Genomic DNA, 24,104 nt, shown 5'->3' with positions numbered 1-24,104 from the left:
CAACCTCTCATTGATTAATGCTTAACTTAGGGGTTACAGTACAGACTAGTCCAATTGATTCAACAGTGGTGTTTGCTGCAGACTACAAGCTTTTCAAATCTTAATTGAGAGCAGCCTGCAAGTATGACACTAGGTTCTATCTGTCCATTGACAAAAAAATGTCAGCTGACCGGATTCTGAGTCTCCAAGTTCATCTTTGTCTGAATTTCTGTCAAGTACAGACAAGAACAGATCACTTGCAGCAACAACCTGATAACCAGTGTGAAGGTTGGAATGCAAATGGTGAGTCTGCTCAGTCAATTTCACCTTCTAGACACTTATAATTTTCCTGTTCTGTGTGGTAGTCTACTGTCCAATAAACTCTGTAGAAAATTACTCCAGGATGAATGAAGGTTTTGTACTCTTGCTTTGTCTTTAGTGTATTATTGTGTTTTCCCTTCCTCTTATATATTGAGCAGTATAGGACTCTAACAAGGCTAGGATGTTGGACATAAAGTGCTGGTATCTAACACATGATAAAAACAAAACAATTTTTCTCTCAGAGGGTTGCACTGGGGTTTTTTTTCTTTGCTACATTGCAAATCTAGAAGATATAGCATTTATTAAATAAAAAGAGAACAGCCACTTGGAAACCTTTGTAACTAAGTATTGGTGTTTTGATTACTTTATCTGTAACACTCAAACACTCTTGGGTGCTGTTGATGGCCGTTTGTGCCTCAGAAACAGGGCTTGACTGCTCCCATTATCCGGTATATTTTGGATTATTGCACTATGGCATTGGTGGAATGCAGTTATCTCCGAACCGTTCACTCTTGCGTGTGAAAAGCCATTTGGGAGGCACGCATCTTGTATATTGGAAACAATTGTTTTCGGTTTATGGTTTTATTATTCAAGTTCCATTTTTTTTAAGCCAATCTATTTTATGGCGGTTTTAAACATCAAGCATCAATGCCAAAGAACTTTGCTTTAGCCTGTAGAAAAAGTTAATTCCAAGCAAGAAACAGCATGCTTAATTTCAAAAACAGGGTTTCAATCAAATTTGAAGAGTAAGTGCACATACAGTAGAAGCATATAACCCTGAATGTGTGTTCTTGTCAGTGGCAAATGTTAGTACTTTGCTATTAATCTTAGAAAAAAGACTTTATACTTTACTTTTAATTAAATGTACAATATTTAGGACTCTTTTTTGTAACAGACAAACAAACAATCAAGTGAATATGGGCTATAATATAGTAATTAGTCCTCAGTTATGCCCCTTTGTTTCTCACAAATTCATTGTTGTACTATTTTACCATTGCTGATCTTAAAAGGGAAGCACATTTCCTGTCAGATGTAAATTGTGCATTTGAGCCATATAGGTCATACCCGCCGAGTGCTTGCCCTCAAATGTAATTTTTTTTTTAACATTGCATAGCACAATGAATGGCATTCTTAGATGCAAAAAAATGTAATCTGCACTTTACAATATGTTACCATCTGTTATCAACTTATTATCTCCCTCTCAGGATATGCAGTGATTCCTAGTATCTTTTTTTATGTTTTATTCCATGTTAATTTTGTTGTCATCTATCTCTGGCTATTTTTGTTCTGTCTCAAAAGACAGGAGCTCTAAGCCTTTTTTATTGAGAGGAAGAGTAGATGGCCATGAGTCTTACCACTCAGATCTGACACAGGGATCAAGCCTAATGCCATGGCAAACAGTGTTACAGCAACTTCCCTGAAAATCCTTCTGAAGCTGTCTCAGCAGAATTGTAATCTGTACGACTTAAACAGAACACGTTTCTGTACAACACAGCAACTGTATCCTTTCAATGTAGAAGCTCATGCGTAATTCATGCTATTAGACGTTTAAAACAAATATCTTAGTACTGACACCTCAAGCTTTTAATCCTGCTACTTGATATAGCTTGTACGTATTTAAAACTAATCATCTTGTGTTTGTCTGATTTCCTTTATAAAGGATATGAAAGAGATTACACTGCTTCTTTTGTAGCTCTGTGAGACTAATACAAAACAGATACATTCTCTTATATAAATACAAACCAGTTTTCCTGATGTGCATGATGTCTTTTATAATGAAAGAATAATAGTCATAATGGAAGTGAAAATCATATTTTCTCTCCCCATTACTGTACAAAAATGTTAATTAGGTCAGCCTTAAAGTCAGCATAGCTTTAACTTTGTCCCATAAAAGTAGAGTGCACTGTTACATTGCTTTTCTTAAACTTTTCTGGAGAGGCATGATTGTGTTCTTAAAATGTTTTCTGATATTGTTTTAGTTAGCACTAAGCAACTTATGTTTGTATTCATTTATATAGCTGGGCATTGCTGGGCTATAAAGCAGTCTGAATGAGTGCTTTCCTCAAACACACAGCAATACCCCACTCAATGCTTGAGTCCACAGTCAGGTGAATGCAGACTATGCCAGCAGGCCCCTGCTCTTTACTGCTCCAGTAGTCAAAGGCTACCAGTTCAAATGTCCTTTCAGTATTTCAGTTTGTCTTCTTTTTCAGTGATACATTGAGTACTGTAAATGCTTTTTACCTGCTCCTGTATTGTTTATGGGATTGTTTCTAGAAGTATCTCACATAAATACAATTAAAATTCCCATTTTAAAATTGCGCTTCATTTGCCTTCAAACATATTCTTTTACAACCACTTATTGGACAGGCCATGTCTGGAAAGAAGAAAACTGCTGTTCAAATCAAAAGTGGTCAAATTTGTAACATATACCCTATTAAGGATTGATGTACTGTATTGTGAGAAGCAAAATGTCCATTTCATAAACAAAAGTTTAATTCCTGTTATTACCTCTGGATCTGGTCCTCTGCTGTTACCTTTCCATTGCTTGTCAACTAATTTCCTTTAAAGTCCCTGTTCTGTTATACAGTATATCTTTGATAACTGAATTATGGGTAATGTGAAAAACATTGGTTTTAGGCTGTGGGATCAAGCCATGTTGTTGAAATTAATATCCTGGCTTCTTTCAGAAACAGCTGGATGAGATTCCTGTATCACTTAGCTACTGGCAACCAAACATATTGCCGTTCACTCATTTGTAACATTTCTTATGTTCTTATGTAACTACCTAGAGTTAAAAAATTCATTAACAATTATGGGGCTAGACTATGGGTTATTAGAAAGAACTACAAAATACGGTAGTGAATACGTTTTACTGAAAGAAGGTTAAGATACACTCTTCCCACAGTCTGAAGAATTGCACATTCTTTTAACACAAAGCAGTTTTTTTAAATGCATGAAATAATTAAAATGAAGTTACTGTAAAGTTTTGCACAGTCACTGGTTTTCTATATTGGCTGCCACTGAGTCTATCACCACAGGTATCAGATGACCGTGATGCTGTTAGCACGTCTTTGAATCCAAACCGACTGCAGATGGACCTCAAAAGCAGAAAACAGCAACTTAAAACTAACAAAACATGACATGAACATTTATCTGCTTTATACAGTATATTTAAATCCTTCATGCTAAGCATACTAGAATTTCATCATACTGAGTTGAGAAAGTATGCTGTTAGCTAAATAAAATAATGTATGTATTTTAGAGAAAGTGAATTGGTTAAGATATTGTATCATGTTGATCTGTTTTTTTATAACATCAAGAGTCTTGGTGGCCAGATTCTTAACTGCAGTACTATAACAAATCGCTATGTTTTCTTATTTGGTATTAAGACCTCATGCTGAATATTGGTGCTCAATTTTTAATGATTAATCAATATAAAAATGTTCATCACCTTGAGAGGCAGAAGTTGCTCCCGGCAGATTGTTTTTATGGTCACCTCAAGTAACATCTCCCAGGAAGCTGTAAGCAACATTTTAATTCACCACCTAATTACAGCCCTCTTGCTATGAGAAGTATATACTTCTTTTAAAGTAAAAAAAAAAATCTCTTGTAGATTGGTCCACCTGAGAGATCACAGGCTCTCACATCACTCTGTCTCTGAGTTTATAGGCCTACCCATTTCGTGTTCTGTTAAAGTTATGCTGTTAAGCCTAACAGAGCTATTTCTTCTACTGAAAATGAGCCCTCGTCTCTTTTTTACATATTTTGTCACAACTGTTGAACCATCATCTAAAGACCAGCAAACTATGAAACATATCAGTCCATCTTAAGCCCTCAACAGTACTATGAAACAGCACTTGTCAAAGTTGTAAATGACATTTTAATGATCTCACATTTTGGTGCTCTATTAATATTATTGATTTATTTGCTTAGCTGACATTCTTATCCAGTGTATGCCCTTTTCCTTTCTTCTGCCTTAAGCTTCCTGAAGGAACCCTCTCCAGTCATTCTGTGCTATTCTGTTTTTAAGTCATTAAAAACTGAACTCGAACAGCAGACGATCTTAACAGCACAAATCGAAAAAATGGCATAGTTCTAAAAAACTGAATATTGGAACAGATATTTGTTTTTCTAAACTCCTTTCTTCAACCTCTTAGTCAGACCTTGTTTTTCAAAACTTTTCATGTTTTTTTTCTTTGGTTTCTTGATGTTTATCCTCAACTTCAGTCAAATAAAGTCACAAATTGCCTTAGCAAAAACATTGGGGCCACCAGGATGAATTGTTTTCTGTAATAAAATGCGCAAACAGAAATAAGGAGGGCTTCACTTAGATTTTAAAATTTACTGTAGCAGAGGTAATGGTGGCTTCATGAGGAATAGAGACGGTTTCTAGCCTGGTGCACTGAGCACCTCTGAATAACCTTGCGTTGAGGAGCAGACAAAGAATGATGAATAACTCCACTTCAATTTACTGTTATCGGTTCTTCTGGAGCACTGCTATGAAGCACTTTAGCTTCCTTACATTTGTTGCAGTGATAAAGGTCATTGTAGTTGTGAGTTGTTGTGGATGGTGTTGTTACTATAGTGGAAAATGTGACGGGAAGGAGGAGAGTCAGAATGAACTTGGGAGTCTGAGATAATATGCAGTATACACTAGTCACAACAGGCTACAATGAAAAGAATAATCACTGTACCAAAGGCATCATTGCAAAAATATTTCCTAATATACACAATGTTCATATCCTGCACACATGTTGAAAATAAATACAATGCATTATGGTTTTTGGTCATCTGGTGTTTTCACAAAGCTTCTAAAAGCTTTCAGAAGCTTCTGGAGATTAAGTTCATTCCCACTGGGTAGTAAAAGAAGGCATATGGCATATCACAGAGTACTGTACGTAGATCTAAGATGAAAAAAAAACTCAGCAACACTATGACATGGGAGTGTTTGAATTCCAATAGAAACCCCAGTTGTGGTGTCAAGAAGTTCTTGCTTATGGGATGGTTGCTAACCCACCAGGAAGAGAACATTGAACCATGAACATTGAAATACATGGTCAGAAATGTGGTTTAGGAGACTAACACACACTTAACCAAAGCTGTGATTCTTCAACATCTGTGGCATCATCGGGATTCAGTTTCTGTACGACTACAATTTGAGGTTGACCTCAGGTATATGGTGTCTGTGGTAAGGCTGACATTACATTTTTCAAATAGCCACCACCTCCCATGTTAAATAGGATCCACAGGTAATGGTTAGGTAAGATAAATGTCGTTTTTACAGAAGTAAAAGTACAGAAGTAGTACAGAAGGATGAAGCACATGTTGAAAAACAGTGTCCTTCTATCTGAGATGAAGAGACTTTTATCTGTTCTTTTACACTTGAGTGACTATTGCATGAGCAATTGAGGGCAGCCTGACTGCGTGGTGCTCCAATGATCAAGTTCTCTTTGGACCTCACTTACTGCCCTTCCTTTGGGCTCATCCTGGCCTGACAGTGCTCTGGCAGCACAGCACTCATCCTCATGGGGCTTGTGTTAGTTGTGGCTTAGGGCCCTACTTGGCAGACTTGAGCCCCAGTGTTGGATGAGTTGGGGTGACGTGGGATCTAGAGTTCATAGACCAGTGATCAGGCAAATGCACTGGCACTACAAGAGGCATGGAACAGTATCTGCTACCTAGTGCAAGCTATGAGCTGCACATATATAGCTTGTATTGCTTCAAATGGAGGCCACATATATACAGCAATACTCTCTCTCTTTGACCATAAATCTCCTGTTGATGTCAAATGCTGATCATTATAATGGATTTACCTGTCATGTCTGTTCAATAAAATGTCAGTACATCTGCTACAAGAAAAAAATGTAATTTTCCTGAATGTGTTGCACTAAGTGGTGTCTTTTGATGCTCAGCATCAGGATCTCAGAACGGTTTGACAGATTTTCTCTGTATGCATACTATAGTCTTATAGTTTTTTATTTATATCAAGAGAAACAGAATATACACATTGATTGTCATGCTGAATACAAGATTACAATACAAGGTTGTGATTAAATGGGAAGGCTGCTGCCTGTATAGAAACATACTGTATACAGTACATTCTCTGAAAACAGTTCAACACCTTGGGGTAGGAAAGTCACATTTTGATTACTTTTTTATTTTTATGGAGGAAAGAGTGAATGCCCATTTATAGAGGTTGTGAAAATATCCTCTGTCTTTACAGATTGTTTGTACTTAATCCTTTCTAATGAATTGCATTAGCCACCTTCTTACTGTAAGCATAATGCAGCTTTAAACAGGGGTAAGTACAGAAGGTGTAAGGTGCCTATAAAGTTAATTGTTCTTTTAAACTAACTGTGAATAATGAAACATGCACGCTGTGGAACAGTGAAATCTGATGCACATTCAAATGTGACCGTAGGGAGCATATTCCTGTGGACAGCAATATGGGGCACTGAACAGCTTTCTGCAGCTGTTCACCTCCTCTTTCCATGCATGCAACTCATTATAGATGCAATCTACATTCATATTGAGTGCAGCCTCTTCTGATGTGTACTGATTGACGTGGTTTGAATAGGCAACCTAATAAGCACTCTGCCTTTAGCTAAAGGCCATGTGAAGGTAGATGACATTTCGGACTACTGTGCCATGGTCTTGGATAACTTTTGACATGATTATGTACTAGGATTGGCGCACGAGAGGCACATGGAAATTCTAACAAACGTGGAAACTTTTACAAGCACTCCAGTCTCTGGGACTCTTTGAAGACGTAGGCAGTAGACACAGAGTAAGCCACTCGATGGCATACTTACAAGATTGCATTCAAAAGCACTGCTCTGTGTCTCTGGTAATGAGAGTGCCCTTATTTAGTACATACCGTCTGAGTTTGGCTCCCATTCTGTCCTACCTCTGTTTTCATAATCTTGAAGCCAAATTGTCATAGTAAGGCAGGGCATTTCCAAGTATCTTGGAAATTTCTGAGGCCAAAAAAGGACTGCTGTATTGCAGTATATGAAAGAGTGAATATTGAGGTCTGTGTCACAAAATGATTATAGCTGTAAAACATAGGGAAGGTCTTAGTTTGTGAAGCAAGGAAGAGAAGAAGAAAAAAATCATTTACATGTTGTTCTAATTAGACAAGTTGTTTAGCATGTTTCTATTGGAAAGCTTAAGACATCGTCTAGGATGACCAATTAGTTGAGTTCAAAGGCTAACAGAGATGTAATTTGAAGTTATTCATATGTTTTGCATTATGTAATCCAGGTGGATGTCAGACCGATTATTATTGTCAGCATGATTGCTTAGCCAGAGGCAACAGGTTTCTACACTATGTTTTTGTGAAACAGGTAGACAGGGGTGTTTGATTCTTACAGAAAAAAAATCATTAGGTTTGCTGTGAAATTAGAAATAAAGCCAGTGAATGTAAGTCAGATTTTTTAATAAAGATAACAAGGAGCAGCCTCCATTGTCCATAACTTATCTTTAACAAAGAAGCCTTCATTTATGAATGACGTAGACACTGGTCTGTATTTATTAAGGATTTTATACCTTTTATATTGTTTAATCTAGCATAAATCCTTGGAGAACTGAATCACTGGGGTGTATCTTGATATACTGTAGGCATAACAGGATGTGGGGAAAAAACAAAGACAAAAAGCATAGTTTTAATTAGCGTACAGTTTAAGTGGGTTACTTATGAACACTCATCTGTTACCTTGTTTAGTGTATAGTTTGTAAGACTCGGCAAAAACAAGTTTGTTTTTCTTAGTCTAAAAGACATACTACCACTGAGCAAAGAAACAGTGTGGGAGGTTTGTACTTTCAATTTTCAAGAGATTCTCAGACATAATGCATAACAGGATGTGCAAGGGTGTGGTAGATGTGTGAATGTTAGCAACATACAGTAAGGGGTCCAGGTGACATGCTGCTGTTTTCGAAAGGTATTTTTGAATTTTTGCTGCCGTGTAAATTCCCAAATCAAATGTAAATGCGCTGTACATTTACACGCCCACAATGCAGCAGCTTTTTTCGAAAGCAGTCATTCGTGAATTGCTGAGTCTTGAGTTACTGAGGCATGTTCTTAAACCACAGACCTTAAAGAGGGAAGCCTTTTCTCACCCCTGGCTTTTGGGTTAATCCCTCTTTCACTTGGCTAATTGATGTTTAGTGACCTGGTACAGGGGCGTAATAGGTTTAGGTCGGCCTTGTTTTTTTCTCTCTAATTGCATTATGCCTGAAGGAAAGTGCTTGCTATCCACCTCAAAGTTTCCGTCTTTGATGATTGTTTAAAGCAATAGCAGTAGCCATTGTACTGCTGGTGGATTAATGGCACCTGTGGTAGTGTTGACGTTTTTTCCGTCTGGATTTTATTTAATTACTGTTTTCAGGTTCTGTTGTATTTCTTTTAAATATCCATTCAAGAGATGTAGCGTCTGTCTTAACTGGACTCGGAATGGCAAACTGAAGCTCGGCTAATAGGGTGTAGCAGTGGGTTGATTCAGCTTGAGCATTTGTTTCCAGGTGTGCTCCATTAGAACATGTCAATCCACATTTCTCAGGACTCCTTCTGAGAGTGGTTCCCAGGCTCTGGGAGGTGTGTTGTGTAAAACTGCTGCCATATGACTTCCCTGAGGTGCTGGCACATCATTCTACCACACTGGGTTTGGCAGAGGCGCCACTGTGTTTCCTTAAGTACTGTTGTTTTCTTTTCTAGTGTGTTCTACTAACTGAATGTTATTTAAAAAAGATGGAAACAAAACCCTGGGTAGTTATTATACTGATTTTCTTCTGTGTGAACTGTGTGATTTAAAATCTTCCAGGTTGCAGAAAGCACTGATTTCTAAACGGAGAGTCATCGGAGGACCCATAAGCAAATAGATGCATAGATGAACTTCCAGGATATTGAGGAAGTATCCATCTGAAGCAGATGATTGTCAGTAGACCCTCCCAGTTTCCTAGCAGCTACAGGATTAGCTCTTGTTTACTGAAGGTGCCTTTCTGAAACTCAGGTAACGGCTCACAGGGGACCTGGAAGGCAGAGTGGCATCATTAGCAGCCCACTGGTGCATGTCGCTTCAGGGGAAATGTTGTCAAGCACTTCCTAAACCTCCAGAGGTCTTAGCTAAACACTCTCTAGTACTGCTTATTTACACAGGTCCTCCTGTTTTGCTCAGCTTTCCATAACAATCCCAAAACTATTAACAAAGCCTGAAATATATTTGTATCATTATAATTTACTTCCAAATATAAATAACACCGTTACAATACTTACAAAAACTGTAAAAATTACATTAATTAATCGGTTTTCTAAGGGATGCATTGTATTGTGCTGTGGAGTCAGTTTTTGAAATCCATGTACAATATTATGTACGTGAAACGGTGTTCAAATAAAGTTCAGGTGGAATTCTAACTAACTGTTTCTAACTACCATCCTGCCAATAAAAGTTGTCGTGGAACCATGAATCCAGAAAGTATGCTTGAGGGCAGAAAAGCCTGGAATTAAATTGGCCACAAGAAAGCAACAAGCATATATCTCTTACAAGGAGCACCTTTCAGGTTTATAGTGTAAAGAGCATGATGTTGAGCTCATTAGGGCTCATCAGTGTGACATAGCTATCATACGTGTCATGCTGATGAGCCCTATTATAGGAGAAACAGCTGTCTGTGGCTGATAAGTTTTACTCTGTATAAGCAAAAGTTGGAATTAGAAGTCAGAATAATCAGAAGAAGAAAAAAAATCCACCCCCTTAGTGCTGTGAAGTGACAAGAATTAATTATTATTCATTCTCTATATATAATAGTTTACCTGAATTTAAAGAACCAGCAGTTTAATCCAATTATAGTATTTTCTCTATTTTTCTTTTTTTCCGTCTACAACAAAATAGCACAGTACGTGTTTTCTGCACAGATTTATTTTAGGAGTTTGTTCAAGCCCTGATTAAAGCAGAGAAGACTGTGAGATTGAAGTAGCCAGTTTTATTGGGGTAAATCACTTGGATGAGGTGAGAGACAATTGCCCAACCTTAAGATGAAGGAGGATACCTCCTGCCAAATACCTGCAGGTGGTGAAGAGAAAGAGATGCAAAAAAGAGACACGCGCACGAATAAGAGTAAAAACGCAAGCCAATGTTGTGATATTTATACATAGAAAGGCAAGGGGTGGGTGGGATTAGGTTTGACCTCCTCCCAGACTTTTATTTAAAACTCCATATTGAGATGTTGCACAAGTGCCCAATGTGTCTTAGTTAACCTTATATCTATTCAGCGAAAGGGAGTTAATTGCTTTTCCAAAGCATGCACCAAAGTAGTATGCTCCTTGGCTAACCCTGGTTGCCAACCCATGATTATCTCTGAGGAGCTGTCTGTTCTGATCAGCAGCTACCGTTCCAGCTGCTCAGGATTCTCATTCACAGCTTCTCGGGACTTATTCAAAATCATTGCAATGGCTGCAGGTGTGAAGTCGGTAGAAAAAGCAGTGTTTTGTGATACTGCCTTCCTTACTCCTTGCAAGATCAGTTTCTTTCCCTTTTAATGCTACCCTTCGGATGCTGTGTAGCATTTATTTGCTGGTATGATTCTGGTTATATCTATAAGAGGGAAAGTTTGAAGAAAAATGATACCCTGATCATATAGACAAATAGTCTTTAGGCACTGACAGCTCTGGGACCTGATAAATGGGGTGGAGGTATAGCTCAGATGTGATGTATTGTTACCTTCACTTATCCAGATTGTAGGTCTCACAGAATGGGAAAAGGCCCCATCTCTCCTACTCTGATGTTGTTATCTAGTTGTGCATTATTTATACTGACTAAAGGCCACGACTTATCAAACACTTTTTTCATTAAACACATCTTTGCCATTTCAACTTGTCTTTACCTACCGAAGGGCTTATTTAGCTCTTCTCAGTGAGTTATACAGATAAGTGAAGAAATATATATATATGTGTGTATAAAACATCTCACAGACACCGGATGGCATTAGAGTGGTAATTTTCTCTGCATGAAATAAAAGTTGTGTTCATTGAATATATGGTACAGAATTGTCAGTAATATTTCAAGGGTGCCTAACACATCTTTTGGCTAAATGTTATGTGTTAAATGTTTCTTTCTACTTTATATTCAATTATTTATACATTTTTATTTTATGAACATGAATGGCATTGCTAAACAGTGATGCCCAAAATAAAAACAGGAAGCAAGCTAGAATGAGAGCAAAACTCCAGACACGGTATATCGAGGCTTGTTTATAAAATCAGGAGAAGAAAGTTTGGGGTGGGTCATGGCGGTGAAATACAGTATATAAGAGGACAGCTGGGCTACAATCCAGGCCTCTAGTACCATGAATAGAATTGATTGTAGTTGTGAACTGTTCCAGTCTCAACATCTCTTTTCCCATAAGCAGTCCAGCCTGTTATAGGATACTATTAGGAGTTAACCAGAATTTTGGCTGTTTTTGCGGCAATTAAACCGGCAAGAAAATGTTATTTTATACAACGTAATCAAAAAATATAGGTAGATTCAACAAGAGGTTTGGACTTTTCTTCCATACTCCCAAAATGCTTTCAGTCCAAATGTACAAGTAATTTAATTCTTGGATCTTTGGATTCCAATTCTGCCTTTGTAGCTGAAGTGGTTGTTTTAGTAGAATTTGTCCAATCCTTTTAGGATTATTTGACATTATTTATCATGTCTCCCCTGTAATCACCCATATTCAAGACAAGTTCTTGTAGCCACTGTGTGCAATACATTCCTTTAAGGCCAAGTATTAACCTTGTTACTCTTCTTTGAATTGACCCAAGAGCAGAATTGGTTCTAAATTGGAGACCATCACTGCACATGATGTTCTAGAACAGGGGTTCTCAAAGTGTGGTCCGAGGACCACTGGTGGTCCGCGAGCGTGCGCCAGGTGGGCCGCAGGCTGACCTAATTATCTTTCTTAAAGTAAGTCTACGCAACTCCATTCTTCACATTCACTTTTTAAGCAATAAAAATGTGCAATTTTGTTCGTAAAAATATGAGTACTTTCATCAAATTTAATTCAATATTAATTTTAGTACATTAATAGGTGATGATTTTGACAGGGTAAGAAGTGGACGTAGGCATAGGTGGTCCACCGCATATGTAAGTTGTAAGTGGTGACTTGTAGGTATAAGTGGTCCGCGGACCATAGAACTTTGAGAGCCAATGTTCTAGAAGACTCTTACCACTGTATTGGTTTACTATAATTTCCCTTAAATTCATGAATGCAGAGAGTTTATTGCAAATGCTATTGAACAAAAGCAACACAATTGATAGGCTATTTGGTATAAGAGGAAAGCTTGTACTGTATGTACAGCATTTTATATTCTCCTAACAAAAACAATTGCTAAGAAGTGATGTATCCATTTTATGTATATCTCCCTGTTTTATCAACTTTAGAAATGTCATGTTTGGAAATGAAGTCTTGAAGTATTATAACATGATGGATGAAAATCAAGCGGATGAATTTTGCCAGTTAATGAGATTGGCATACTGTGAGATACATCTTTTAAGAATCTGAATTTAATCTCCTTTAATATTAGAGATAAAAAATGTGAAGATTTTTTTTTTCATTTCTACTTTGGATGTGTTCCCTTTTTGAAACAACATTTAAAATGTATTTAGGAATTTGTCAAGCCTGTTAATGAGAAAACGTGGTTAATAATAAATCCTGTACACGCAGAACCCATTATAATGCTACTGTACATTGCAATAATTCTGCTATCTATATGAACAAAGATGGAAGTTGTTGTACTTGTACTGTACATTGTTTCAAAATGCACTTCATTGAATTACCTTCTTTTAGAATATTGCCATGATCTGCAGGATGGGTATTGGATTTTGAGGAGCTCTTTAACCTTAGAAATATGAAAAAAAAGTAAGTCTCCTCAAAAGAGTGAATTATATGTCAATGCTGGGAAGAGGAAGAGAAGCTGCAGGCCAGTTTTAGCCAGCAGTCATAATGCAATCAATCTTTACTGTCGCCAGAGGGAAGGCCAGGTGAGACAGAGGTGACAGCTTGAAAGCTGGGTAAATGATGAGGGCTTCAGACCACCTTCAAATCTAGAAAGATAAAATGAAAACATGTTGGGAAATACTTAATAAATGAGGAAAATTTATTGCCTATAGCACAGGAGATAAATGCCTTATTTAGCAATGGCCATGAGGATACAAAATGTTCCATTGCTCACATACAGTAGTTTGAATGTTTTAATAGCTGTCACACCCAAAAAGCAGTACTTATGTTATTAACCCTCTTTCCTGTGATAGCCATTACTTCAGAAACATACGGGTGACAGGAAACTAAAGGTACACTGACCTGGAAAAGGCTAACTGAGATAGAAATCAGCCAGAACAGAGAGGGAGTGAAATCAATGTACTGTATAGCACAAGTACAGTACATGTACAAGTTGATGTAAAATCTGTGCCTTCCATATATTTTAGGCTTTATGTGAAAATACTAAACAAATGCTAAACACATTACACTCTTGCTTCTTTCTTTGCTGAGATATTGTATTTAAAAATGTTTAAACACACATGTCCAAAACAAAACTTCCCGGAGTCTGGAATTACCACGTTTCAAACTGTAAGCATAAAAACTAATGTTTTACAATGCTGATTTTGGAGTTACCTCTGTATCTCCTGTTTTTTTTGTCCCAATAAACTCTTAATTTAGCTTCACGAGCCTTTATGTAAACTGTTTGCTCATAAAAATCAGCTTCCACTCCTGCATACAGCATTAAGAGATGGTTAGAAAATGGCATTTGCCCTGTGCCAGAAAGCTTCTAATGTGGGTGTATAACAGAGTGTCATCACACCTGTGAATATACATACAGTAATTAACTGACAACTAATCAGCTGTTTAGACACCTTGGAGCAAGCAACACCTTTAAACCAAGCTGAAATAAAATTGTGTTTGCTATATTTCTGAGAAATAATACACATAAAATAGATTATTTCTGAAACTGAGACCTATGTACAGAAAACCAAACAGATGGTTCTGCTTTTGTACACTTGTGTGTGTTTGACACTGCATGTGACCTGTCATGGACTGCAGTCCTAATTACATCTTGCACCCTACGCTTTTGGGATACACTCTGGAATGCTGTAACTCTTACCAGGAATAAGCAGTTCTATTCACTTTGGGAGGATGTTTCACATTGTCAGCAAACAAAGCAAACAAATCGAACAATATCTTCTATTAACTCAAACTGATAGGCCTCAGTGAGTGCAAGCTTTTCATACTGGACCATAACATTTCAAAATACAAGAAGAGGGAGGCCAGCTGCTTTATATATGTAAATAATACATTTTATAGGTTATTTGTAGGCAGATACATTTTTTTGTATTTTCAAGAAGCAAATTCTGCATCCTTTACTATGAAAGACTTATTTTGCAGTTTGTACTATCAGAACTTCTCATTTCTGCCTGGTAGCCTTTGCCTGACCTGACACTATACTGTAAGTTAAACTGTAAGGTGGTCTTCAAATTTGGTATGAATTTATGATGCACGTATTCACTGCTGCGCCGCACAGTGGCTCAGTGGATAGCATTGCTGCAAGGTGTATCGTCCCTTGCTTCCCTTGCTTTTCAGGAGAGGTTCCAACTCCCCCATGACCCTGAATTGGATGAACTGCTTAGAAAATGGATGGGTGGATATTCACTGTTATACCTGGCTTTTAAGCGCCGCAATGTTGAAATCCTTGAATTCTTTCCTTTTTTAATGCACATTTCAGATCTAGATATTTCTGTTTATAGATTGTCCAAGGGTCATTCTTGCATCCCCACAAAACAATAAAAGGCCACAGTGGAATGTAGTAGCCAAGATGACCAAAGCACAGAATAACAACTTGATATACTGTAATTCAGCCATCAAGATATAAATTCATAAAGCCAAGCCAGCTCATTGTGGCAAGAGCAACTTGGTTAATATGATCAATAGTCATTTCTCGAAACTCCACATGCTCGTTGGCGATGTCCCTTTTGAAAACCTTTAATTCAGCTTTGCTGCCATTGCACCTAAAGACTGCTTTCTGGTCTTTTTATTTGGAAAACATTCATCTCCATTAAATTAAATCAGATGTCTTCTTAACATGCAGCAATGAACACTAGCAGTGCCTACTCTGATATCTAACTTTATAGCTGGAAAAGGTCATACTGTATATACTGTATACAGTATACTGTATACATTATATATATTATACCCAATGCATCAGTATGGACTAAATTTTGTGTTGAAAGCACTGGGTTCAGGTGTTCAGATGAGCAACTTCTAAGTATTCTTAGGTATTCTCTGGAGTACTCTTAAAACTACTAAAATTGAAAGCAAGGAGAAGCAGCCTTTCCTGGATATGAATAGAGCTGTCTGTTACACTGGCACACAGAGACAGTTTAGAGGATCCACTGCTTCAAATTTTTGACAGCTTTGGCCGATTCTGGGCTTGGTTTTAGAATAACTGAATAACAGGAAGTGCCTGTTTTCTGCTTTTTTAGTTTTTTGGTAACAGGATTATAACAGAAGAAATTAAGCACAAGGTGTTTTTTGGTGTTCTAATCGTAGGGCAAATGGCATAACACAATTTGTGGACTTACTGTAAGTAAAAAATATGGGGTCTGAAAAACACTACGCCAAGTGTCCCATCACACAGTACTTGGGACAGTAAATCAGCAGTGAGACCCACAGTCATCAGTTTGGCCATAAAGTTTAATGGGCCTGTTTATTGTGGCCAATATTGTGGCACCTATTTGTCACATCTGCTGTCTTCTTGTAAAGCCATTCAAAAGACTCATTGTATAGGAAAAGGAGTGTACATTGTTCACTAAGACGCCATTGCAAGCTTTCTGGTTCTGAAATGTCACGTTTTTTTCTTCCTCCTCACCATTTCTAAGCAGCGATAGAGAAGTCCCGCCTCATTTTATCAAGTCTGCCCTGTGAAGAAAACACAGAAACTGTAATGTTAGAGGCCTTCTATGTTTACATTGATGAGGTGCAAAGGTGTTGAATAGTTATATTTGTTTTTGCAAGAATGGCATTATCCCCATTTATTGTTATTGATATATGTTCATATTTGTGTTTTCAGACCTGGGTCATTGTACACGGAACAGAAAAGAGGACTGAAGAATCGTCTTCTTTTCGGACCAGGTCAGCTGAGTTTTAGTTGAGCTCCCATATTTTATGGATAAAGAGACGATTCTCACGCGGTACTGTATATTAACAATATGAAGAAATTCGTTCTGCTTTTTTTCCTTCTGTAAGCCTATACAGTGGAACATTTGGTGGTTCATATATTGCACACACAGACGCACACAAAATAGCTTAAGCCAAAGTCTGCCTCTGCTCACGTGTTCATGTAGCCTACTGTAAGTAATCTGTGGAAGAGTGGTGATTGCTATTGATTTTTCTGAGGTCCTTTCAAGCTTGATCCTTATGTCAGACCTGTGCGAACGCCCTGATTTACACCTTCGGATTGGCACTCGGAGTTCCATCTTTGGGATGCATTCCGTACACAGCCATTAACAGCCTTCCAGCCACAGGCGCAGATCCTTAGCCACAGAACCATGTACAATCAAAATATTTACTTTGTAAGATTTAATCAGATATGGTGCTTCGTACTGATATTTATTGCATATGCTAAAATATTTAACAACTTATTAAGTAGTTTCCTTCTGAACAAGTTCAAACAGATACTTGCTATTCTTTGTTTATGCTGTTCCACCTAATGTAGAATGTATTTGCATCTTTTTCAATGCATGAAATGGAGCTCTAGGCACTGAGTCATAAAAATATAAAGAGCAAAAGTAATTATGTCTGGAAACAATGCTCTGATATCCGGCTTCTTCCAACACCCCAGGGAATTCCTGTGATTAGGGGCCTCCAGCTAAATGATATTTGCTAAACAAGCTGGGAGTTCCACTCCTCAACCATCATCTTTCTTATTTACCACACAAAACATGATTCTGCTTAATCTGCATTTGTCACACAGGTGATGTTTCGGCTGCGTTTTCTTTTTTGTGCACAGCATTGATGGATTTTAGCTGATATCTACAGAGCTGTTCCCGGCTGTAAGGAAAGCCACCAATTGAGAATGTAAAGCACAGTGGCTATTCCTCTCATAAATGTCAACACCTGTTCACCCCAGGGAAAGATTAAAGGATCCTGTGCATTATTGTTCTGGCTCTTCTGAGATTTGAGATGAGAGAATCTGTTGGTCGATGCATTACTGCTTTCTCTCCTGTTTGCCCTGTCTCTGTCTTCTGCACGTTCAGGCTCACATGGACACAGGATGAATCATAATGCATGCCTGGTTTCCTGTCACAGACATTCGTGATTGAATGACAACTAGAAATGCCGAGCTATAAATTTGTTTTTTTTTTCCACTGAGAGTAAAAATGAAAAAGAAAGAGTTAAAATAATTTTAACAGAAGTAAAGTAAAAGAGGCTCATTCCAAAGTCAGTAACATTGAAAGTTTTGTAGAAGCTAGTTGCTATGCTCAAGATTTTTAGCTATAGAAAGTCTTCAATCAAAACAAGGTAATGTATGAACAGTTGCTGGACACCAAATTGTTATTAAATAAAAGACAAACAGTTGCAGTAACTCTACTGGAATGACCTTAAAATGGTGGATGATTGTCCTCATTTATATCTAAAATGTATGAGAATATATATTATACAAATTATAAGTAGAAAGCTTTTTTGTTTGTACCAGTTTCTAAAGTTAAAATTTTAAATTGATAATGAAAGGAATAGTTTAATAACTGCCATTTTCCAGAAAAGACTATTAAAAAATGTTGAAGCAAATGTAAAAAAATCGATGGTCCCTTTAACTTGGTGAACTATTAGTAAAATGAATTGTGGTTTACAAGTGAGCATTTTCAAACAATACTTGCATTGCAACCATACTGGATTGATAAATTAATTGTGTTTCTGCAGAATAAAAATGTTCTTTTTTAGCAGCATATTAGATTTTGTAGACCTATTTGCTGACATTTTTTAAGGTTTTATTTGCTCATGGTAGAATTACTGTATATGTTTGTTCTTTATAGCTGCATTGTTAATCAATTTGTGGGATGCTGTTCAGGTCTCTCATAGCCTAGCACTAATGCAATCCTTTAAAATGTGAATGTTCACTTCAGATTCAGAATGCAAAATGATATAATGGCACGACTCCACATTCCCTCCTTCATCTTTATTAGTTTTTTTAGATTCATACGACTAAGCTCAACCATGTTTGTGAAGGCTTGACGTCCTTGGTTGTACAGTACATAATACAAAAGGCCAGGTGTTACATTTCCTTCCTAAAAATAACATGATCAGGTCCATGAATCCAGAAAAAACAGTATTTTAGACAGTAGATAAATTCGTATTTATAAACAGTGAATAGGAATTGTACTAAAATTTTGCACTGTGGTACACAACAATGGAACTCTTCACCAAATAATCCTTTACTGCTATCTGAGGAAATCTAGCTGTTAAAGAACAGTTTAGATGTGTTGTACAAAGTATCATATTCTTCTGGGATGTTTCCCAAACCCTGACTTTGTCTTATCTTGACCTCAGGTTTACATGTGTGATCTTCCTTCCCCTCTGTTGGCACCTGTTGTCTGCTGGGGCTTTTTTGGAAACTTGCCCGTTCTGGTTTGGAAGTTTGCTGGGTGCTGGTTCGGTACAGAATATTACAGATTCGTACCAAGTGGGTAGCTGCTAGCCCTGCAGTGTCACAGAGAGCTGTGCAAAGGAGAGTCTGCTCAGCTTAGCAGGGCCACTATTGCAGATCGTGCTGTTTTGCATTTGTTCACACTTTCTCTCGCAAAGGGGGGGCCCCCGCTGGCTTCCTCTCTACAAAGCTGAGCTGGGTAAGATTCTCATATACAGTACCTTGCCCAGTGCATGGAAATGGCTTTAACCAAAGGGAAGTGGTGAGAACAACAGGAGGTCTGACCTGTCTACACAACGCCTTCAAAACAGTGCCGTTTACCATGGTTACTGCTGTTTCTCGTTTGCTTTAGTCAGTTTCAAATGTAAAAAACAGAAGTGTTTCTCCCCCCTTTCAATATTTAGCTATAGGAAACATTCAGCGGCAGCTCATATCGGTTAATTCTGCATTGGCATTTTAAATTGCCTCTCTGATTCGTAGAACAACGTGACAGCAATCCAAAGAAACGGCAAAACAAAAAGAAACATATGAGCCGCCTTTAGCCTTGCCCTAGGATTGCATCAACAGCTGCATTTACAAAATACCCATTATTATCAGTGCACTGGTTACAGTTTCTTAGGGGCTAGAAATTAAATTGCAGAATGGAATGGAACAAAAAGAACCGGATGACAACTGCGTGATGCTTCTCTTTTCATTACTGAAGGCATTCTCATTGTCTGAGTCTGTGGTGGTAAGGTACTCACACCTCAGACGCTTACCCCAGCATCAGTATTTTCCATGCCCAGTTTGCTCAAAGCAGAAGCGTATCTTGGTTTCTTTGAAATCAGTTGACATCTCTTCTTGGAAGATTCAGTGACAGGTTGCTTTGTGGTTTTCTCTCGCACAGGGAATTTTCTTGCCCACACTTCCCCCAGACCTCCCCCACCTGTCTTTTTCTATTACCCTTAAAAATAATTGAAAAGAGTCTATTGGAAGCAAGTCTAATTGATTTACCCCACTTGGTGCTTACAAAATGGTTTGACAGCAGGAGATACCAGGCTTTGAAATATTAGGCCTAGCTTGAAGGCCTCTATAAACCCAGTGTACGATTGCCAAGCGACAGGAGTGCCAATCAGACTCCACTGGCAGAGGACTGGTGGCTGCTTGGTAGCACAGTGTACTCTGTTGATACTGCAACGTAGTTAGAAGTAAGGAGTGAGAGCCAGAAGCTGTGTCCTGCTCGTTTGAGGGTCCTTAAAATAATTGTAAGACTTGATTTGAGCCGGCAGTTTCCTTAGAATAATTGTTTTCAGTACGTTTAGAATAGTAGTTGTTAAAAACCTGTTGTATTCCTGTGTTGATAATACAGTACATCTTTAATGTATCCCTTAGTTGAAAAACTGCAGCTGGCGCAAATCTGTCATTTTCTTCTGTCATATAGACTAACATACTGTGTAATTTTGGCCACATTTTCAATCTTAATAATGGGAAACAATTTTATAACTCTGTAATATTATACTAGCGTGTTCATTATCATCTCAATTATGAATATTAATAGTAGTACTGTGATAATGTTTTATGTCACTCATTACTTTCTTCTTCAGCAGCAGTGGGTTGGGCTGCTCTTAACAGGCATCATAGTTGGTTTGCCTTGTAAAACAGTCATACCTAATCTCTGGTATATTTCTTCTCCTACTGTTTTACATGTAGACATATGACAAGCTAGCTGAAAGATTATTTGGCAACCTGTGAGAATGATCTTAGGGGTTGAACCATCTGGCGAGACTGCCTGATCAGCACAGCCTTCCCCATCTGCCTTAGTTTGTGTTTTCACAAGTCACATGACAGGAAACCCTGAGCGACTGCTTGGCACTGCCAGGGCGCATCACTGCCCCACTAATTAAGAAGTCATTTAGTTGGCTAAACTCTGGGTCTGTGGACTAATGACTTCATACACAAGAGGGGAAAAAAGTAATAAAGTATAAAATTCTAGGGAGTGGATTCTGGATCATTTTCATGACTTCTTCCATTCATTTAAACCCTGTGTATACAAATAAGTCAGTATTCAGATTCCTTACAGTCTTTTTGGTATGTTTGACACCTTGGCAGGCAAGAGATGTAAATGTTATTTTCTTAAGCAAAAGCTCTACAGCATTTTCACTGAAATAAAAATCATAACTCCTGCAATGAACCAGTACAGAACTCAGCTTCATCCAAGAAAGGACCAATTGAACAGCCGGGGTCTCACTAAACAGCCATTTTGCCTACACACTGTAACTGCATACTGGTAAGGCATTTGCTTTAATTAGTTTAAATTGCAATTATCGGCTATTTAAACTCTTGCAGCAAGTACTGGTAACTGTCTGCCATTCAGCTGGCCTACTCAATTTCATTCATTGTAAGTGATTGAAAATAGAATTTGTACGCACATTCATCTTCAGTACAGCTCGACAGTCTCTAAAGCAAAAATACAAACATGACTAACATGCAGGCCTCTTACTATTCTCTAACCTAATGCTTAATTATTCATTGATTGCTGCATTGTGATTTGCTTGGTTAAGCAAAGAGAAATTTAGTTGTACACTCTTTAATTTGCACTAAGAAAAATAATTTCTAAAAGAGAAAAAAAGATCCATTCAGGTCTTCAACCTTTTAGTGTTGGTAATTATTGCTAGAACAGAACTATGTGCAGTCCTGGTGAACCCATTTGCTAATCTGTGCTTTGAATGAAGCATGAAATAGGATCTGTAGCAGACTGAGGTGTGAAGACGTTACCCTGGCTAAGCTCCAGAAATAGCTATGCAAAACTGTGTGAACCCCTATTATTTCATGTTGTAGTTAAGTCTTTTGGAGGTGACAACAGCAGCTTAACACAGTCAACACAGCACAGTGTAATGAAATGATACAATAATACAATACATACAATACAATACAGTATATAGTACAGTACTGTATATATATAGTAAATGAAGAGTCTGCTAATTTGCACAGCATTTGGTATTAAGGCAGCAAACTGTAAATGAAGATTAAGAGAATTAGTTCCTGATCAACAGCTGGTACCAATCTGTGTAATTTTTCTCTCCAGAAAAGGCCAACCTATCATTCTGTGGCTAATTTTCATCAAGGTAATGAGCTATATTGTGTGTATAGTGTTCTAATAACTGAGGAATGATAAATGAATCCAAGCATCCAGGTATATTTCACAGTTTGGAACAAACATCCTTTTCACAGTTTGATGGAACATTGCCAGTTCGCATGAGGTAGTAAAAAACCTGATAGGCTCCAGATTTATCTACTGACAGAATGAGGAGACTAATGATTGCTCTTAAATGGGATGTTGGTTCAGTTACGTTACTGTAAAAGAATTGGACTATAAAAAAACAACATCTCTGTGTATTGAGTATGTATTCTACTCCTGGTCCTCCGTAATGACAGCCAATATAGAATAATTTAAGGAAAGTCTTTTACCTGTACATGGAAAGATGTTTACTAAAAGAAAAAAATATTTTATCCTGAGTTTTGATTTATAATTGAATGGTCACAGGACTTGGGCCTTTCTATAGTAAATTATACTATAAATTAACCATACGCAGATGAGATATGTCCTAAGCTAGGAGTGATTCTTTACAGGTTCTATATTTTTCATTCTGTATAACCAGTCGAGAATCACCAGTTGTCTCATGTTTCTGCACAGAGAGAATGAGCAAGGGCGGACATGCCTCTAGAGCCCACTCACCTCTCACAGCTGTCATTGCAAGCCTGTAGGCTCCCAGGGAGTCACAGGACCTGATGGTTTTCCAAGAACACCCATCCTCAGCACCTCTTTGCTCAGAAATGTTTGGGAGAATCCCCGTCATCGTTAATTAGTGATATATGACCCAGTCCTGATCTGACACCATCTGGCCATAGAGAACGATTTTATCTGTTTGTTTGTTTTTTTATCAGTCCTGGAAACTTTATTGAAATGCATGGAAATCTAAATGGTTAAGCTCCACAGCTTTATTTTGTATCCTTTGGGGGTTCGGCGCTGTAACTGAATGGAAGAAATACAAATTACATTCTCTCGCTCAATTATAGTTTCTTATTTCCATGATGTGCAATCGCTTGCACGAGGTCAAGCTCACAGATATAACAAAACATTGCAGTTGCTTCAGCTGCAGTTTAGAAATTCAGTTCAGATGCTTCTGTAGGATTGTGTAATGGATTTCAGTAAAGGCACAGCAATGGAAATCCCTTCATATCCCTGGTCTCCTGTTGATAATCCTTATATGATTACACTGTGCTACCAAGTAGAAGATCCTAGAATTGGTTTGTGTTTTGTCATGGGTATGCTGATTACATCTTATATATATACTATGTGCCACAAATTTCAATATTTTTTACAAGTATGAGCAGTTACAAATATTTTTTGCCTTCTTTTAAACTCACATACTCTCTGCAGTTTTCTTACGCGATGTTCTAGACTGTGAGGAGTTTGTCACAAAGATTCTTTTTACTTTCTTATATTTGATATCCTTTGTTAACAGCAGCAAGTTTTGGCAAATATAGTGCCATCCAAATTTATCCATAACCTTTGATGAAATAGGAAAAAAACATTAAATAACAGATAAACTCAGACAAAATGAGGTTTCTTGCTTAGAAAATAAATGTGACACAGCAATTTGAGTAGTGTAACAAATACCTTAATGATGGACGTTACAGGAACAAGATGTAGATTAATCTTTTTGTGGATTTTTTATCCCCTGAACTGTGGAGGTCAATGATCATTTGCCTGCAGTATTTGAAGAGCTCTCTGACCTTAATCAAAATGATTCATGCTGCTACTAAATGTTTTCCATCTTTTGCCTCCTTTTATACCCCAGGAAAACAGGAAACATTCAGAAGCCTCCATATACTTTCTGAGGTTTCCATTGCCCTTCAACAGAGCAGAATGTTAGTGTAGATTTTGGACAGATATGATATTGCTCTCTGCAATGCATTTATGATTAACATTGCTAAAGCGTTTAACAAAGACATGATATCCAACTGTTATCCCAATTCTGGTATGAATGGAGGGAACTGTAGGTATAAGTTAAAAAAAGGAATTAAAAAAAAACTAATTCTGAAACCAAGACCTGCAGTCATTTAAATCAGGGGACACAGTAACATAATT

The 24,104-nt window shown here is 37.6% G+C and overlaps 1 protein-coding gene across 5 annotated transcripts in view; it reads left to right on the top strand.

Annotated features, from left to right (window-relative positions):
- Positions 1-24,104, top strand: part of LOC148648193 (extracellular sulfatase Sulf-2-like) — a 119,382-nt gene that overhangs the window by 31,642 nt on the left and 63,636 nt on the right. For 3 of the 5 annotated variants that reach the window (XM_088608163.1, XM_088608168.1, XM_088608169.1), the window contains exon 3: positions 16,400-16,461. The exons of 1 other annotated variant lie outside the window; for it this stretch is intronic. The gene's annotated coding sequence lies outside the window, so the exon portion shown is untranslated. Of the gene's footprint in view, positions 1-263; positions 283-16,399; positions 16,462-24,104 lie in introns of those variants that run through there. One more of the 5 variants, XM_088608167.1, reaches the window with a different exon arrangement.

Source organism: Lepisosteus platostomus, chromosome 15, assembly GCF_059453375.1.
Source record: "Lepisosteus platostomus isolate fLepPlt1 chromosome 15, fLepPlt1.hap1, whole genome shotgun sequence".
NCBI classification, from domain to species: domain Eukaryota; kingdom Metazoa; phylum Chordata; class Actinopteri; order Semionotiformes; family Lepisosteidae; genus Lepisosteus; species Lepisosteus platostomus.
Note: the sequence above shows the minus strand (reverse complement) of the source record. Positions and strands in the feature narration are given on the sequence as shown.